The sequence below is a fragment of the Olea europaea genome, unplaced genomic scaffold (genome assembly GCF_002742605.1).
Source record: "Olea europaea var. sylvestris unplaced genomic scaffold, O_europaea_v1 scaffold1238, whole genome shotgun sequence".
Classification (NCBI taxonomy): Eukaryota; Viridiplantae; Streptophyta; class Magnoliopsida; order Lamiales; family Oleaceae; genus Olea; species Olea europaea.
The window spans coordinates 37,200-54,034 of NW_019229814.1; positions in this window are offsets into that span (position 1 = coordinate 37,200).

Sequence of the window (16,835 nt, forward strand, 5' to 3'; positions counted from 1 at the left end):
AGTTGATCTTTAACTAATATGTATCCTAAATTCTTCACTATGGCGCCCATAATGGCAATATAAGTCTCGATATTGTCAAGTCTCACCTCATCTTTGTTGAATCTCAATTTGGTCTCCAAAATGAAGGTTTTCAAAATATCTTCCAGTGATGGCTTCGCTTAGACGCCCGATCATTGAACCTCTGATAGTAGTTATTTTCTAAGTAGTTTTCTCTTTGATTGAAGTTCCGATTGTTCACATACTGAACTTGTTCATTCTCCCTTTCTGCCTTTTGGTATGTAGTGGATGTAGCCATAATAGATTCTAATTTCTTTTGCATTCCTTGTGATGTCAGTACAACTACTTGAGTAGAAAGAGATGACATATAAGGGCTGTAACAGGATCCACTTCATAAAGGTCAGCAACTTTCTTACCCTTGCTAGATGTTAGTAGCTATCTCATCCAGCAATGAATAAGCCATATCTAGAGTCTTATACATCGGAGTCCCTCCTGCTGCAACAGCAAGTTATAGAAGAGTTCAACTTGCATCCAATTCTAATAACAATGCTGAGGGCATCTTTTAAGTAAACCTTTGAATCTCTCCCATGCCTCATAGAATAGTTCAATTGAGCTGCTTTAGAAGGTGGAAAAAACTTTGTGAGAAATTTCTGAGCTAACTCCTCCCAAATTGTGATGGCTCCATATGGCAATCATTTGAACCGTACTTTGGCTTTATCCCTCAAGGAGAAGGAGAATAGACGGAGTTTGATTGCATCTTAATGAATGCCATTCATTTTCATGGTGTCCCAGATCTCAAGAAAGGAGACAAGATGAGCATTTGGATCATCAATTGCAGAACTACCAAACTGGTTTTGTTGTACCATATGTATAAATCGTGGCTTCAGTTCGAAGTTATTTGCAGCCACTACCTGGCATGCAATCCTGGAGTAGTTGTCATTGACAACTAGTCTAACATAATCCCTATAGCTTGTTGTTGATTAACTGCTTGTGCTTCCTGTTCTGCCATTGTTTCACATTAGGTTCTTTGTAAGCCCCTTAAAAAATGAAAAGTGCGTTCTGGTTCAGGATCAATGGGTAGTAGTTTGAGATTTCTTGACTTTGCTTAGACTTGAAATAAGAACCGCAATAATTAAAAGTAAAGAAATCAAAAATAAAACAAAAGCTACTTGGTAATGATATTGGTAAAAATAATTAAACAATCCTCGGTAACAGTGCTAAAAACTTGCCAAGTGTTTTCTATTGCGTGATTTATACCGCAAGTGTACAATGTTGAGTTTTATAATATAGTAATAGAGTTAGAGTGTCAAAACCACAAGGATTGTAAATCAATTTCTACTAAGTATTATAATCATGTAGCTTCCGCTTTATCTAGATGAATGAATGTTTACAATTCAATAGTATTATCTAGTCTAAAAGATATTTTGTTGATGAATTCAAGGAATGTAATTTATACGAATAAGTCAATGAAGGAAAATCTAGGGAATGATTTCACCTAACTATCAAATATACTTCAATTATGTCTAATTATTCTAGTCAATTTTTTCATGTTTAAAAGCAAGAATCCTAATGTATTTACTTCCCCTCTCTTGAGTGCTAGCTAGAAATTAATCCTAGATTTCAATCTTAATATCTCTATCCTGAAATAAAATCAAAGATTTATCAAGTTTATGATTCTCTTATGGAGTATGTTTTATAAATCCTATGCTTTCTCTTGAAATTCAAATTTACATTGTGTTAATCCTATGATCGTACCTAAATTTCCCTCTCTCGAGTGCCGAAATCAACTAGCATTTATTCATTCAATTAGTGGCCAATTAATTGAAAGCATTAATTTCATGGCACAATTAAACATATGTGAAACATCAAATAGAAATAACTATGATAAAATCAAATCATAATCTCACGTTTGGCTACATCAAACCTTAGATAAATTGTTTAGTTTATGAAGGAATTCATAAAATCTACACAATTTATATGAGAAAACATATGGAAAAAGGAAAATATAAATTCTTTTGGAGCTTTAATTGAATTCCCTTTGATGTTCTCCATGCCTCCTTGCTTGATTTCTTCAATGTTTTAATGTTTTGCCTCCTTTAAATTTGATATCTCTCTCTTCAATTTTTTGAATTGTAGGGTTCAATTGTATCCCAAACTGCGGTGCCCAGTTCGAGTGAAAATGCAATTTTTCTTCTTTCAGTATTTTTATCTTAACTCTTTCTCCCTATATCCGGTTGAGGCGATTTAAGATGTGTTGGAAAGCTAACTCATAGTATCTACGAATCCGATAGTTTGATATGTCATAAATAGGCCTCAATACGAGGCAAAAAATGGCACATAACTTTTTTCGGTTGGAAATTGATGTGTGATCATACTTTGATTATACTTCATCACTATGACATCTTTCTTTATCAAATTGACTCTAAGTACTCTTGACTAATCATCGTGAGGTCTGACACAATTTTTCAGTATTTGCACTTTAGTCTCCGAACATTGCATCTCTTACAACTAAGCCATTTTCTCCAATTTTACCAACTTTTGATTATTTCCTTCAATCTCATTAACTTATATTACAACATCAAAACACATATTAAAATACTCTAAAGCTTATAAATATTAGATAAATATCAAGCTTAGATGATGTCTAAAGTATGAGTGAAATACACTCATCACTTACAATTTGGAGGTTGCAGAAATAGGACATTTTAGGATTTGATGTGTTAGTTCTAGAGTTGGCTCAAGTATTCGGCGAGTTTAGTGGTCACCTAAGGGCTAGGGCCTCCATTTAATCATAGGTCCTCATTTTTAATATTTATAGTTTTAACTTTTTTTGATAGATAGATTTACCAATATTTAATGACTTGGAAACAATTAAAAATATGAAAGGATTTTCAATTGGTAATAATAAAAATATAAATAGTTTAACAATATAATTTGCGAAAGAAAATTCATTAACAAACAAATTAGTAAAAATATAAAAATAAAATACTAATAGAAAATTTTATCACAAACAAATTATAAGTTTCAAAAATACTTATCCATTGCAAGATATTAATTGATTTTTTGACTGTTAGAGATAAAGTGTGTCCTACCTGTGAGAGAAGAATTCAAAAATGACGGTTGAAATAATGAAATAACGGCCAAAAATTGATTTTAATTGGATTAATATCCCAAACAATCAAGCTCTCAGTGTCAATTTGATCTCATGCCAGGTGTAGTTTTACCAAGTTGACCCCATTACATGATGAGTCTAGCCAAACATTAGGAATTACAATGTCACGTTGAAAAGTTAGTACCCAAGGGACATATTCAATAAAGTCTTTCTCTATATATTATCCACGCTCTTTGACCTTGAAAAAACGATGTTAGCTGGGGAATGTGTTTTGACAGCAGGCTGATCAACAAAACCACAGTGTGATGTTATTTTCTTATTCGCGCAGACAACCTAGTAGTTCAACTCAGTGATGCTACATTTTCCACTGGAATTAAAGAAGGAAATGAGTAGAAAACGTTTAAGACCAGGGGAATGGCCTCTGTAATTGGTTTATCATATAGTATATTTTGCTATGATAAAATAATTATTTATAATAAATAAGTTATAGTTTTATTTTTTATTGAGCATGTGAATTAAAGTACTTATGATCACTTAAGATAATATAGGTTAGATACTTGTATTGAGAAGTACAGTGTAACATAACTTATATTTTGGTCATAAATAATTTGTTCACAACCAATGTATAAGGGTTGACACTTTGTACCGAAAGGTTGCAGTGTGACTAATTCACTATTCATGTTTGTGATTTGTCCTTACATAGAAATTGTTAAAGGTGACACTAATACACTTGGAGTGTATAGAACGGACCGCGTGAGTTTAATTCTATAGTATGATTGTGTAGAGCATTAAATTTCACTTGACCACTGTGTATTTCAACTAAATTTCTTGACAAGATTATGTATATTTTTTGTGATTTTAATGGTTCTTTGATCATCAATGGGTGAGATTAATTTGATTGGTCAAGTATCTTGATGAATTGGGAACTTGAGAATGAATGAAGTAGAGAACATGAGTTCGTATCGGGAACTGTCATCCTAAAAAATGGGTAGAGTAATTATTTAAGTATTTTCTCAGTGTTTAGCGAGGTCTAAATTTCGATATCTGTGATTAGTTCACGGGACCGTTGAAGAAGATGATACTTAAGTTAGTGAGAATAATTAGAAGAGTAAGACAATCATATATGCTCATACCCAATTATTGAATCTTGAACGGGGATAAAATATATGTACGGCAGGTCAGAGAAAAGTATTGTAGATTTATTAGCTTTTGTGATCTAATATATTCTAAGAGTTTAGTCTTTTACTTTTAGTGGAAAAACAAAAACTAATAATTAGGTTAGGTTTAATGATAGGGTTGACCGAACATGATCTAGTTATTGGAGTTTGAATAATATATGTCTGATCAGATCCCTATTGTAGCTCCATAAAGTATTAGAACTTAATTACGATAATTATAATAGTTTTAGGTTTAATTGTAATTTCAATAAAGTTTTGTACTTAGTTATAATTATTATTAAAATTGTAAACTTAATTATAATTGTAATTGAAGTTCTATGACTACAAATATAATTAAATGTAAACTAATTGGATTTGAACTTTAATTAAAACCCATACTTGAATTTTAATTAGAACTCTTATTTGAATATGCAATTATTATTGTTCAAGGATTGTAACTATTCTATCTTTATTACAGAGATTGGATGGAATCTAGATGGGATTGTAAAGTAATCATAATAAATAATTCTATGGTGTTCAAAATTTAGGAAGAGAAAAAAGGAAAAAAAATTATTTTTGTTGTTTTTATCAATTGTCTAGATCAAGAATTAGTTTTTTGATTTAAATTAAAAAAAGGTTCCCACCAACGAGTGCAGTCTTGATTTTGGGGAATATCATAAAAGACTTGAAGGTTTGAAGCATCAAGTTGTTTTGGAATTAAAAAGCTTGAAGTTCATGATCCAAAATCAGATGGTAGATTTATCACCAAATCAGCATGGCATTTGATCCGTTCTAGTAGACCAATGTAGGATTCATTTTGCCTACCTTGGAGCCCTATCATACCTACCATAGTCTCGTTCTTTTGTTGATTATGGCAAGATTTGATACCAGTAGATGTTATTATTCAGAGGAGGATTGGTAGTCAGTTAGCTTTTCGATTTCAGTGTTTTTCGGAGACTGAGACCATCAATCACATTTTTACTGTAGTGATATATCAGATCAGGCTTGGCAGCATTTTGGGACTTTATTTCAGATTTCTATGATTGCGGGTGAAAGCGTCAGACATAGATTTCTAAGATGGCAATATTCTGGTCAGTTTGTTGGGAGTGGGCACATTCACATAATTATTCCTCTTCTGATTTTCTAGTTTTTATGGACCGAAAGAAATGATGCAAAGCATAGGGGTGTTTGTATGAGATCAAGACGAATCATTAGGAGGGTATACCGTATGATCTCACTGCTTTACATTGAGCATTATTTCGACCACTAAATTGGCGCTATGACATACAACTTGCTCTACCTTTTGGGATTACTATGACCCTTCCTCCATCTCCTCTCCCTATTATGGTTTGGTGGCATGCTCCATCAGTCGGATTTGTCAAGATCAACACTAATGGATGCGTCGAAGATGGGTTCCTGAGCGGGGGATGCATAATTAGAGACTACACAAGAAAATGCATAAAAGGCATTCTCAACATTATATGGACAGTGCATGATACTGGAAGTCAAGCTCAAAGCTATTCTTGATGGGATATTAATGGCCAAAAGCTTTGGATTTTCAAACATTTGGGTTGAGGCAGACTCTAGTGTAGCCATTCGTTGTATCATTATAGGTGGAGGATCATGAGCTATTCAGGGCATACTCAGAAAGATTATAGAAAAACAATTTTCCACATCTTCAGAGAGGGAAACTAGGTTGCAGATGCTCTTGCTGTAGAGGGTTGGAATCACCGACGATATCAGGTATACAAACCATCTGACCTACCACGACAAATTAGGACACTCGTACAAATAGATAGACATGGACTGCCCAGCATTAGAACATGAATTATAAGTTTACTTTTATTCTTATATTATTCTTGTTTTTGTCTTTAATTGCATCAGTTCTTATTGTAAGGGAAGTAATACTTTCTTTTTTACAACTTTACATTTTTTTTTTTTTTTAGCATTCACTTCCATTGTAAGGGAAGTAATACTTCCTCATTTACTGCTTTCAGTATTTTCAAATGCAACCACAGTATTCCTGCCCACAAATGAGGGCATATTAATAAAATTTTGGAGGTATCGCCCTCCTTTAACCAAAAAAAAAAAAGTTGAAAGTTCATGGTTTAGAATGAATTGACGAATAGATAAATCAAATTTAGGTAAAAATTTGAATCCTGTATTCTTGATATAACATACAAGTGAACATTTAGATGATCTTGTTTATTGAATTAAAGATTTTTTAATTTCTAAATAATTTTGATTTCGTATTCCAATATTTGGTATCAGAGCAATCTAGATCATTTATGTGCTTGTTATTTTTGAATCTTGATTGCATGTTCTAGTCGAGCGATGTCTATGAATATTTTATTATGTGAAGATTGAATGAGTGAATAATTTTATACTGAGATCAAATTATGTGTGGCCACTTCTTGATGTAATTCATTGTTTCAAGTCTATAACAAGGTAGGTAGATTACGACTCCATCATTTTGATTTAATTTTCGTTTTCAATTAGATACAAATTGTGAGCCCACGGAACTTAAGACTTATGTAATTCTTGTAACTATCGAATGTTGTAAATTGATTGAAGATGAAGACTTGAAGAGGAAGGATGAAGAATTCACGAATTTACAATGAATAAATAAATAAAAATTGCTACCAGCAGTAGCATGTTGTGCGAACCTAGATTCGCTCGGGTCCGGGTTGACTTTTGGTCTGGATTTGCTTTTGTGGATTGGGTTAAATCTGAATAAATCAAATTCGAAACTAATTTAATTTTTTAGGTACGGTGTTAAAGTCCTTTATTTATTATTATTATTATTTTTGGAGTGCTATCATTGTGAACAGTTGATATTTATTTTAATTTTCCTTGATTAATTTAATTTAAATTAAGTTTTTCAGGATTGAAAAAATGTAATAATTAAAATTGAATATTAATTTGATTCATATGAATGATTTATAATTATTTAAATTTTTCTTGATTAATTTAACTTAGATTAAATTTTTTTGGACTAAAAATTCATAATAATCATACTATATATTAATTTAATTAAAATGAATAGTTGGTAATTATTTATTATTAAAATCCATCACTAAAAAATATTGAGTGAGAGTGGGTATTTATTCAAATAAAAACCTATGGTCTCATTTGGTCAATCTATAAGCAATGTAACGAGCTTGACTTATGCCGGTAATGCAACATACTCTCTATAGAAGGGCCGCGTAGTTCAAGTTTCTTGATTAGGTTCATTCACGGTAAGATCCTCTGGATAAGAATATAATTTGTGAGCATCCTATAGATAGCGAAATTATTTTCATCAAGATATCTAGACAAAGGTTATACACTCAAATTGAGATCATGTAGAAACTCCTATAGAGACTCTCGTTTATGATCTTGGTGACTAAATAAAATGATGCTTGACTTATTTGTAGACATTTATTGTCAGATATGATTTGTCTAGTGGTAGGGTCCCAACTTGATCAATGACCACAGTTACCTTTCCTATAGAGAGACCTGTTGGATCACAAGGATCAAGTAATTGTTGCATTACTGTAGTTAGATGGATCTATATGTGTATTCATGCATCACATGCTAAATTGTTATTTGCTACTCAATTTTAGTATGCAATGTATGATTATCTTTATGTGAAATATCGCTTGGCCAATTGTTCCATTATTCTGAAACAAAACCAACTAATCAGGAAAAAATATGTGATTGGAAGTGAAATTCAATGTTTGTGCTCAATGTGGATAAACGTAACAGATGTCTTGATAGACTTACTAAGACCATGTGACAAGTCCAAGAGCCTGAATATGTTTAGTGGGAGACTGCAGACAAGGTGGCTAGTTGTTTCAATTTGACTTTGATGTCAAAAGTGTTACAACAAAGGCTTGAATGTCAAAGTATCTCCTATGACATATTACAGGCCCTTTAGGGTATATTTGGTCATTGGAGTATGATGGTCCTTTTGAAGCCATTTGTTCTCCATAGAGCATTCGCATAAAATCCAGAGTGTTTGTGAAGTTCTATAGTTTGACTATGATTGCATACTTCAAACGTGGCTAAGATCTAGATGCAACCATCTATTAAGGATACTAAGTTTTTAACATAGTATTGAATTCTTTACCTGACAATTTTTCATAGTTTATTAAGGATTATCACTTGGACAAGATGAAGATACCATTGATTGATTTAAGGATAGAGTTGTAATGTGGAAAGTGGTTTCAATGGTACAATGGCGATGCTCGTGCATTATTTGGTGTATCCTCTGGTTCCAAGCCAAAAAGGCAGATTTGGAAAGAAGAGAAAACTACCAATAAGCATGAGAGCAATAAAAGATCAAAAGTAGATGAAAAGCTTTGAGGCAAGTGTTTCAATTGCGATCGAAAAAAGACACTAGAGGAAGACTGTCCAGATGCACTAACTATAAAGCAAAGTACAGGTACGATTTTTTGTAACTGCATAATGTTCAATGGTTGATACTACAAGTTCCTGAGTTGTAGATATTTAAATCACTAGTCATACCTTCATGTCAATGTGAGTGCTTCAAGAAAGTAGAAAACTCAATAAAGGCCAGTTTAAAATCATCATTAGCGTAAGAGCAATAGTTTTAGCAAGAGCAAAAGAGTATTGTTTTTATTTCAATAGTGGTAAGAGTTTGATTCTTAAAGTTTGTTATTATGTCCCGTGACGGAAGCCGGATTTTGATTTTCATTCCTTGTTTAATAGGACAATGTTATTCTATAAAATCGGTATATGATGTACTTTGCATTTTAATGAATAAAGTTCCTATTATCTTTTCATATTTGATGAATGGCCTTTATAATTTAACTATTTCACAGATGAAATAAAAGTTACTTCTACAAACTGTAGACCACAAAATGTTACACCATTCTAGTGATACATATCTATGGCGTCTTGAACAAATCAACCTTAATAGAATATAAAATTGACTAGAGATGGTCCTCTCAACTTGGTTAAGATCAAACCTTTATCAGTTTATAATTCTTGTTTGGAAGGCAATACGAAGCCAAAGATATATTAGAACCAGTGTATTCTGATATGTGTAGATCTATAAATATACTTCAAAAGGAGAACTATGAGTATTTCTTTATAGATGATTACTCTATATTCAAACACATTTACCTAATGGCCTGAATGTTTAATACTTTTGAGAAATCAAAAGAGCAAAAGACTAAGGTTGAGAAACATTTGGTAAGAGTATTGACATATTTTAATCTGATCAAGGTGGTGAATACCTTTTAGGAGAATATAAGGATAACTTAAAATAAATGGTACTATTCTTAATTGAATAAGCTTGATATACCCAAACAAAATGGCGTTTTTTAAAAAAAAAGGGAAACACGGCATTATTAGTTATGGTTAGATCAATGAAGAGTTTTACAACTTTATTTATCTCATTTTAGGATATACACAGAAAATAATTGGATATGTTCTTAACTTAGTTCCTTCTAAGTTTGTTCTCAAGATTCTCCTAAAATTTTGGACTGAATTCAAGTCCTATTTGCATCACATCCAAAATTTGGAAGTCCAAGTCATGTGCTAAAAGAGAAGGTAGAAAAATTGGAAGGGTTATTCTACATGTACATTTTGATTCCATAATATACAAGTGGTATAACATTATTGGAGGGTTGAAAAATAGTTTTTTCAACCCTCCAATCATGGTTATCGCATATACATTATGGACACCCTTATAGACATTATAATGTACATGCAAAATTATCCGAATTGGAATATAGGTCAAAGATGTGGTTGTTTGAAGGATATCCTAAAGATACCAAAGGATGATTTTTTTAATTTTTTTTAATACAGTCCTCTAAATGGAAAGGTTTTTGTTAGCACAAATGCAACATTCCTAGATGATAAGTATATTAATAATCTTAGTCAAGGATAAGGTCGTGTTGGAAGGAATGAGTGAGAGCAATTCTATCTCATCAATTTCTGGAACACAACCTGGGACAGACATTCCATGGTGTCAAATGTACCTGGACAACGTGATCTGAATAGGAGAGATGAGTTGTCATCTGATTCAATAATCAATGGAATGTTGAAAGTAGTGAGGAGGTAATGGCGTCACCTAGTGGTAGTGTCAGCATTGATAAAAAAATTATTACGTTCCAAATAATGCTATAGTCCAAGATCAATTGCCTCTTAAATAAAGCCAAATGATTAACGATTTACCTTCAAGGTACCTGTCTAGTGGAGTCTAATCTGGTGATCTCCATTGTAGACGTTGATGATCTGATTTTATACAAAGAGGTTATAGATTATGTGGATACAACGATCTATTTATGAATCAAAGCAAACATAGAGATCTTGGAATTGGAATTCGAAAAGTGATTAAGATATATGGTGATAAACCCTGTGTGATAAGAATATACGAGACAAAATTGTATTTTTCCTAGTGCTTATGTAGATGATATTCTACTCATTAGAAATAATATAGGTGTGTTACTGTCTACGAAAGCATGGTTGGCCCAAAAATTTCATATGAAGGACTTAATGAAACTACCTATGTTCTAGGTTTTAGATCTTGAGAGATTGAAAGAACAAGATGATAGCTTTTGTCGCAAGTCTTAAATGTTGAAAAGATATATGTTAAAATTGCTATGTAAGATTTTGCCCTTAGGCATTGAATCCAACTCTTTAAGGATAAGTCCACGAAAAACTCGTAAAGAGATTGAGTACATGAGTAGGATACTTTACACATTGGCAGTAGCCAGTCTCATGTATGCTATGCTGTGCAATAGACCTAACATTTGTCACACTGTTGGTATGGTGAGTCGAGATCTATTTAACCTTAGTATACAACAAAGCATATCTTTTAACACCTCTGGAGAATAATGAATTGTATGCTCTTCGTTAAATCTTATTTCAATAAGTTATAATGATTCAGACTTCTAGAGTAATGTTCACATGTCTACATTGATATCGTTGTTTACACTCGATAGTGGAGCTATTATTTGGAGAAATATCAAACAATCATGCATTACTAATTTCACCATTGATGCCAAGTATATGGTAGCTTATGAAGCTATCAAATTGGCTTATGACTTAGAAAATCCTTACGGACATTGAGGTGGTGCCTGCATTGCATAGTCCTTTACATTGTATTTGGATTATAGTATACCGCTAGAAATGCTAAAGAACCAAGAGTCATTAAAGGGATAAACACATTGAACTTAAATATCATCTCTTAAGAGAGATAGTTGGTAGATAAAATATGGTTGTCAGTAAGATTGCTACTGGGATAATCTTGTAGAGAAGAAGTTTGGGCTAATGTCTCTTTGTGATTGTAGGACCCTAACTCCCAATAAGCTCGGGAGGAGGAGTGTCATTTTTAGAGGTTCCTTGAAGGTGTCTTAGGTAGGCCTTCCACATATTTTTTGTAGAGTTTCTAGCAACCCGTGCCATCTATTTTGGATAGCAATGCCCAACGGATAGAGGATGCTATTTTATTTTTTTATAGTTTGTATGTACATGTCAATAATCCTACATCTCAACTCTCGAACTATACATGCTTTGTTGATTTAGCTTCTTGGGGATAGGTTTAGAATTCACAAGATGTCGAACTCTGTGAAATGGTGGAAGGAAAAATTCTTCTTTGTGACCTTTGAGGATTTCGATAATACCTTCTGGTGAAAATGGGCTATCTCTGATGTGACCACGTTTAATGAGGATGAGTCATACTTCTGGGTTCTATAACATGATAGGCAAATGTTAGAAGACCTTAACGCTCTTCTACTTGGTCTTGATGATATCTTTGAGAATGATGTCTTTGACCTTGCAAATGTGATAGGCATCATGGATAGGACTTCTATTATTTTTGTTGTGTTTTTGTATAATCTCGTCCTTTACCTCGAGAGCTTTTTTAGAAAAAAAATGTTGACTCCATTAGCTTTGTAGCAAGCTATCCAGAGAAAGTCCTAGGCTCCACAAGCTAGGGTTCTTTGATAGAGAAAAAGTAAAAAGAGACCGATGGAGATGACTCTCGATGTTACAAAAAAGAGACCCCAACAAGATTTCGAGTATGAGGGATGCGTACCCATCCTTTTTGTACCTTGTCCTATAAAGGCACTCTTCAAGTACTAGTTCTTCGAGTGACCCTTAAGGTTGTAGGCCTCGAGGAAAAAACCATCATGCCCACATCCTTGTTGCTCGAGGATTATGCATGATATATGCTTGTGCCTATTATTGTCGAGAAGTACCAAGCTGATATAGGATTTGATGAGGGCATGAAGGTCTTGGAGACCATGAACCTAAAGGTAAGCCTAATCGAGACCCCTTTTGCGGTTCCATTTTGTCTAAGTTTGTTACTCCATGTATACCTTATTTATTTCTTTTATTTTGCAGACTTTGAATGTAGCCCAGGGCCTTGTCCCGAGGGTATAAATGAAACCAATAAGATGGTTGAGCTTAATGAGTTTCTATGATGTCAGGTCAAGAGTATTACTGAGCGCGACCTTTTGTAAAAGAAGCGACAATTCTAAATTAAAAAGGACCTATGATAAGGTTGAGGTCGTAAAGGATAAGGCTAACGAATTTAAGCTCGTGGTCGAGCATATATAGAATGAGTTTCAACTAGAAATTTTGGACAGAGACCTGCTAATTTTGGATTGCATTCTCAGTCTTGGTAATGAACTTAGCAAGTAAATCCTCCAAAGATGAACTTTTCTCTTGTTGCTACCGAAATCTTGGTAGATTGTTCTAAACTGGATTTCCTTGACCCTGACTATTAGCACAAGAACAAGTTTGGATGATTTTTCTAACCAGGATTATATGTGTTGGAGTATGGATTGCTCTGTTGTAACTATGGGTTTTGTGCAAATTTGATCTCTATAGTCTAGATCATATGAATGGAAGCTAAAGGAAATCTTGAAGTCATTGATCTGTTCCACAACCTGCGCAAACTGGTGTTGACTTGTTTACCATATTCATAGACTGGGTCAAGCTATCTAGTTTCTTCGTTATCATTTCCATCTTTGCTGCTAACGTTGTCATTGTATCAATATTATGAACATCCATTGATTAGTTAGGAAAATCCTTGTCGGTTAGCCAATTAGCTGGTTTACTCTAGGCATAATCTATAGTAGAAGATGTATACTTGAGCTTGTTTAGGTATGTTTAGATTAGAACATTTCCTTAACAGATCTTTAAACCTCTCCCACGCCTCTGGATAGCTTTTGATGTCCTTTTACTTAGAAGTGTGAACTTCATTTAAATTTGATGGACTTGAAAAGAAGGGAGAACTTTATAGTAAACTTTTTCACCATATCATTCCATGACATGATGTTTCTCAACAATAAAGAATAAAGCCATTCTCTAGGACCATCCTTCATGGTGTGAGGGAATAAAGACATTCAAAAGGTATCTACTGACATTTTTTTTATGACTAATAACTTCACACATAAAAAAAGCTCGTACATGTTCATATGAGTTTCTTGTGGCTTTTTTGATAAACCTAATGTCTTAATGATTTTGAGAGAGGTTGATGACATCAGGTTCGAGGTGAAAAATAGCTTGTCCAAATGGGGATACACAACAGCAGATTGCATTGGTGTAGGAGCTAGATTAACATAATCTCCAACTTATTGGTGTTTCGTCGATGATAACCCTTTATTGAACTGGCCGTGGCATTTAAGGTGGATCCTGAATTTGATTCTGATTTTAATTTTGATTCTCAACCATTATCCATACTTCTCTATGTTTTCTTTTTCATTATTTGAAGGTTTTTTCGATTTTGGATCCAATGGAGCAAGCTCGATTTCGTCGGAATCTTGCATATAAATGTGAAATCCTAAAAAGAGTAAAGAGCAAGAAAGTGAGGTAGTATGATGACTATCCTAAAACAAAAACGAAGTTGAATCTAATATAAGCTAATAAAATGTAATTAAACAAAATAATTCCTCCATAATGGTGCCAAAAACTTGTTCGGACAAATCTTACAAGCATACAAGATTATTGACATTTAATAATGTGATGAGTTGAGTTATAGTCCCACAAGAAATAAATGTTAACTATAGATCACTAGTTTGTATCAAATTCGATGTTTGTAATGTGAAAAGTTGATTTGTTTGTATTTATTCTAAATTAAGCTAAGAGTATGTAAAGAATTGGTTTTTTATCGAATAGCGAGACGAATGTATCGAATTTCAGAATCCAACTATTGACTTTTATTTCCAATTTTCAAATCATGTAATTTAGTGATGTTCAAGTGTTCATGATAATCGATAATTCATTAATATCTAATATTCTTTTTGAAAATACATTAAACCTAGCATAAGCACTATCTGATCTCATTCCTAGTTTGAATTCATATACAAACTAAGCATTCAATCACATGGCTATCAACTTAAAGTACACATGCCATAAATATTATTCCTAATACTTCTTACCCCGTGTATCAAGATGCAATGTTCTAATTAATTGTGAGCTTCATAACACTACAATAAATGGCAAATTTTCTAAATGGTGATCAAGCATTCAAACAGTGAAATAAGCATGCATAATTGATCATGAAAACAAGAATTCACATAAAATACTTAATATTCAATTAAAAAATAATAATCAACAGGTTTCATCATTCATCTAATATAATATGAAGTTTAACCTAGGATATTTAAATATAAATCACACAAAAAATATTGAAACGATACAACCCGAATGAAAGAATACAAGGAAGAACTTGAAACTTCAATTTCTTTGGCCTTTAAACTTCAATCCGATCTTTGGAACTTCAAATCTTATTATGGACCTGATAAGTGTATTTTATATGTTTATTTTATTCATTAAACTAGAGCAATTTTTGTAATTTAGGATGAATTGATACTAAACTTCATACATATTTTGTTTGTTAGGTGTAATTCGAGGCAAAACAATAAAACTGGATAGAAGAGCGGAAATTTTGGTAACTTGGGCTTAATCAAAAGTTTGGGACTGAATCGCAAAGTATCAAGAGTTGATTCGAACCTAATGTTGATGATTTAAGAAGATCTAGAGGCAATTAAATAGTATTGGAAGATGAATGATCAAGAAGATGTCAATATGAACCAAAAGGAACAAAGAATGAACTATAGGGACCAAAGTGCAACACGTGAAAAAATTTCAAATTGGTGTTCGGGCATAGGCCAACACTCTCAAAAGTGCATGGGCTTGAATTTTATATGCAAAATGTAAAAGTGATATGCGGCGCACACGCAAGGAAGTATACCCCGTACACGCGGGCATTTTTCGAAAAATATTCGAGCAGATTCATTTTTTGACACAAACTCTTATGAAAATAAAAACTATCATACTACTTAACCTAGAGGGACAAAGAGAATGGGCTTCTTCTTCTAGAGGGAAAAAAGAGGATTGCAAGGATAAAATCTCAAGAGGCAAAGATTAACAAAAACAATTGCAAGAAGATTGCCGATAATTGGGGGAAGAATTCATGCAACAAAACTAGTTTTTCTTATTCCCTACTTCTTCTCCATATTCTTTATTGTCTATTTTATCATGTCAATCAATTCTATTATGAACTAGACTTTAATCCTTGGGATTTGATGTGGCCTACTTAGACATGTTTTAATTCCTATATAATTATTTCAGTTAATCTTTTCAGTTATTTATTAATGTTGTTCTTGTACAATGCTTTCAATTAACTAGCCACTAATTGACTGATTTGATGCTTTAAATTTCGACGCACGAGAGAAGTAAATTTAGGTGTGATCTAAGAATAACATAACCTAGATTTCGAGAGAAAGTGCGGATCTTTGAGGCTAATTCCACTTAAAGAACTAGGTGTTTTGATAATTTCTATATGCTTAGTTCGGAATAGAGATATTGGAATTAAAATATAGAAGTATAGTCTATTTGGTGCTCGAGAGGGAAATGGAATCAATTTAGAGTTTTTGCCTATAAATTTTGGAAAGATTGATAGAAATAGTTACAGTGGTTGTAAAACATTGTCGATAGTACGGTGAAATCACTCCCTAGGCATTCATAATTTGATAAGAAACTTTACAAATTGCTCTTGTTCACTTTGTATTGTTCATCCCATTCATTTTAATTTAGTAATAAAATATCGTTTCAAAAATTGATTGTCTAAATAAAATGAAATTTAAAATAATTATAGTACTTGATAGGATTCAAATATCACTCCTTGTGGGTTCGACACTCTTGCTCTAATATTACAAAAATTGATACCGTACACTTGCGATATAAAATCACGCTGCATAAATCTCATGCCAGGAACCTTCTTTGTAGCTCTTCAATGATAAAAACTAGGTTTTTGGACCAAGTTTAAGTTATACAAAATGCCAAAAAATAAAAAAAATCTCAATTCGACACTCACCAAATAAAGAAAAGGAAATAGAATTTTCCATTTGAAGTTGAGCGGGGCGCGCGCCTAATTATCGGTGGAGTATGCACCTTTAAGGCTAATTTTGACTTCAAGTGTCCATGGTGAGGGGTCAAGTGCACGCCTCGTTATAAGTGGGGTGTTCTTGGGTTGTGTCTCGAGGAATAATCAATATTTTTGTCATATATTTCTCTTTCGATATTCAATCGAGATGATTCAAGTA